The 4,334-nt window shown below is 35.2% G+C and overlaps 1 pseudogene; it reads right to left on the reverse strand.

Annotated features, from left to right (window-relative positions):
• Positions 1-978: 978 nt before the first annotated feature.
• LOC122797721 lies at positions 979-1,756 on the reverse strand (annotated as a pseudogene).
• Between the last annotated feature and the right edge of the window lie 2,578 nt (positions 1,757-4,334).

Below are 4,334 nucleotides of genomic sequence, written 5' to 3' on the forward strand. Positions count from 1 at the left end.
CCTGTCCTTTGCCTTAGAGAAACCATCCTGGAGCTTTGGTATACCCACTTTAAAAGTCAAAAGATAAAAGATGCTGTTTTACTTTCTATCCTCTCCCCTTACCTTTCATTCCTTATCTCTACCTCCCCTTAACACTGAACACCACTTCACTATACATATCTCACTTTCCTTTACCTTATACCTACTTACACTATTCTATCATGCGTAGTGCTAACCCACCTCACTTAGTACTGCCTCACACCCTCAACCTATAGCTTCCTCTCTTCTCTCTAGCTCCTCCATCTAGTCTCCTCCCATCTCTACCATTTAATATATAGTCAGCAAATGCAGCTCTTTGTATATCGATATACTACTGCTATCTACCTAGATAATGTAAACATACAAAACTATCAGCAAGTTTGTATTACCCACTGTAAACGTTTGCCTACCTGTATGTAATCTATAACTACTTTCATCTATATTAAGTGTCATTTACTTCTAACTACTGTACTTTGTAAATAATATGTACCCTGTTATTTGTAGTCTGAAGCTTTTCTCCCTGGGATCCACAGAAAATGGGCATCTACCCAGTCGGACCTTCCTGTTAAATAAATGTCAAATAAATAAAATACATGAACATGAAGACAGTTGCAGATATCCAAATTGCAATCTCATCTCATCATAAGTTTCCATACTAGCGTAATCATTTTTTCTACACTATTTATATATGATATCTAGTTAAATACAGGAGCAGCAAGACAAGTAATTTCCAAAGAGATCCTCTGGTTGAGTTACCGTAGTGTTTGAACACCAATCATTAACTGGTATGAGAGCTTGGAAAGCAGTGAAAACACAAATTAATTGAATATTAAATTACACTGGAATACAGTATGATATCTCCTGAAATGGTTATTTTACACTATCTCCTACACTGTCCCTGGCTAATCGGCATAGGATTGTTAATCTCTTAGATCATCTTTTACTGTCAATAAAATAAGACTATTCATAATGAAAGCTCTTGAAAGCATGTCCACCAAACTGCCTTCTGTCTGAAAAACCTATAATCTGATATCCATCACATGAAAAGTACCTCTTTTCTATAATTTTATCAAAAACTTTGCTGAGATTCACAGCATTTGAAAATATTGCTGCCATGTACTGAAGATAGGTGCAATCCAAATTAATTTCTTCTGCATTGAAGTCTTCGACCAAGAATGCCTTCCTGTTTAACATTTTATTCCATCAGTTTTATGGAATCTGATCTAACTTTGTCCTAGTGACAAGCAGAGGAATATTGATATGTGTAATTTGTTCTCAGTCATATCCTGCTTTGATAAATATAATATCTGTTGGTGTGGAGTTCTTGTTCAGACATTCCAATGACAATCGATACAAGTTCTGGGAAGACTGTTTATTGATTAGATCATGGACTAAAATAATTCCATTATAAAACCCTACCCTTGCACTTTTGACACTGCTGGCACTGCCCAGTGACCCTCTAACATCCCACAGTTCAACAAAAAAGGTCTCTTTTCCTCAAATATTCCTTCTCTGTAATCATAAAACTGGACAGCCACCAAAAAGTCAAATATCCATAATGGGTCTCCCCATAACCTTTGTTACACAACATATGTACAAGAGAAGATTTCCCAACATCTGAATTGCCCAAATCCAGCACTTTTACCCTGTAGAGTGAAGCCAAGTTTCTAATAGATATAACCAACTTGGGAAAAGCACACCCACCAACAGTGACTTTGCTGTTTTTATTTGCTGGCATTTGTGGATTATCAGGAGGATATCATGCTCAACTACAGTAAGCTAACTAAGTTAGATATTATTGCAGAGATGCATTCTGTAAAGAAAGTACCAATAGCACCCACAAGCAAAACTCTAAAGCAGCAATTAAAGCAAACATAAAGCTTAAGTGACATTAAGAATCATATTGAGGAAACAAAATGGGTGAATAGACTGGCAACTGATGTGAATCTGGAGTAAATATGCATATGCATTGATCTGCATAATTTGCATGAAGTGAATAAAAGAGAAAATTAGACATTTTTTATGAATGGTGAAGTAGTCTGTCTTATGTCAGATGCTAGTTTTTTTGTTTTTTTTTGTACTGGATGCAAACCAGAGATCTATCAGGTAAAGCAATCTGACTGTCCTGCTGATAACTTCAGATCAACTAACAATTTTTGAAAGACGCAGATTTTTCATACTTTGGTTTTGCATCTGAATGGCACTAGAACTATTCAAAAGATCATTTGCAAGTGTAAATGAAGTTATAGAAAATACCAATAAACTCCAAAATCTACTGAAGTGTAAGCCAGTAGGAAAGGAACTACCACAGATTCGGACACCAAAAATAAGTGTAAAAACGTCTGTATTCACTGCTTTCATCTGTCAAATGTTAGACTTCATCAGAAATACTATAACATTCATACTACATCCTTTTAATCAAGTCTTTACCTAATAAAAACATTTCCCAATAATCTAATTAGATCAGCAATTAAGTTAGTAACAATTACCTCCTGTTCTTTAAAAAACATTTGATGTTAGTAGCTTCATTGAGACATGGATGGCAGTCTGCCTGCAATTTCATCTTCCATTCAGTTTCTTTTTGTTCCAATCTTTCTTAAAGTCACTCCCTTTTAAACCCATATGTACACCATCTAAAACATAAAACAAAAACTTTTTGAAACCTAAACAAACTTTAGAATTTTTATATAAGGTATTTTTCACACCCTTAACTTTAATAGCATACAAATGCCATTTTCCTCTTGTGTTAAGACCTAGTGGTCATACCAATGTAAAATGCAGAACAATATGAACAAATACTTGCATACACTACAGCTTTAGACTGACAATTGAAACATTCATAACTAACAAAGGTCCTGCAATATGTTTAAAACATATACAAGACTCTTTGTAAATTAATCTGTTTGATGTTTTATACAGTGTACATATGGATTTAAAAGGTGGTGACTTGAAAAATAGATTAGAACAAAAATAAACTGAATGGCAGCTGAAACTGAAGGCAGACTGCCATCCAGGTTTTAATGAAGTTATTGACATCAACTGTTTTTAAAGAACTGAAGATAATTGCTACTAACTTAATTGTTGATCTAAGTAGATTCTTGGGAAATGTTTTTATTGGGTAAGGACTTGAGTAAAAAGATGTAGCATGAATGTTGTAGTATTTACTGCTGTGGTGGTGCTGTAGTAGCATTGTTGCCTCACAGTCCTGTTCGATTCTCAGCTAAAGCGTCTTCTGTGTGGAGACATGCGTGAATGGGCGTACCTTCATTGAAGGTTGTGCGTCAGGGCTGGCAACTCGGTACGTAAAAATCTACTGCCAATCATTAGCGTACCGGAGTTCCGCTGTGGCGACCCCTAACCGGGAAAAACCAAAAGATACAACAACATGAATGTTGTAGTATTTCTGATGAAGTCTAACATTTGATAGATGAAAGCAGAGAATAAAAACATTTTATGTTTATTTTTGGTGTCTAAATTTATGTCAGTTCCTTTCCTACTGGCTTACACTTTAGTGGATTTTGGAGTTTATAAGTTATAGAAAATGTTGTGAAAATTATTGACAATCTGCTACTTTGAAGTCAGACAGAAGAAGCTGACCATTAGGGTTTCTATTAGGTGACTGAAGACGCATTCTATCGAATGCATCTTGGTCGAACTTAAAACAAAAAAATGGCAAAATAGCGAAGCGGCTTTTAAGCAAATTCTTTCCCAGGGAAAGAATTTGCTTGGCCGCTTCCATTACTTTGCTGTTTTCAGCACTGTAGTGCAATCTCAGAGTTGGTATATTTAAGTAGGGGGGTGTGGGGGACACAGCCCCCCTCTTTATGTATTCTTTCTTGTTTTTTTTTTTTGTTTGTAACAGTGATTTTTTTCCCTTGGAAAAAAATCGCTGTTCTGAGCTTTCGAGATTGTAAGCTTTCGTTTACATGGGTTTGATTATTCATCGTTCACTTTTTTAAGTGTTCAATGATATAATATAGATCTGACCATCATTGTATAGTTTTAAGTTAAATAAGATGAACTGAAAATAACATTAGCAAGTGTGAAGAGTATGTCACATTCTAATGTCAGAGGGACTGAAGCCAGCCTGAAAGGACGTCAGAGCAACAATGCAAATGGCAAAGCCAGAAGACAAGAAGACATTAATGATACTTTATTCAAACCAACAGCGATGGAAGCAAAGCAGAATTCAGATAAAAATGTAAGAGATAAGAAACGTGAATATAGATAAAAACCTTACTTTTAATAGCAAATAAACATAGGTGAGTGCTTTCACACCGAAAAGTGCTTTTTCAGACCATAATGAACTAAAAGAA

The sequence above is a fragment of the Protopterus annectens genome, chromosome 3.part1 (genome assembly GCF_019279795.1).
Source record: "Protopterus annectens isolate FY-2018-M chromosome 3.part1, PAN1.0, whole genome shotgun sequence".
Lineage (NCBI taxonomy): Eukaryota > Metazoa > Chordata > Ceratodontiformes > Protopteridae > Protopterus > Protopterus annectens.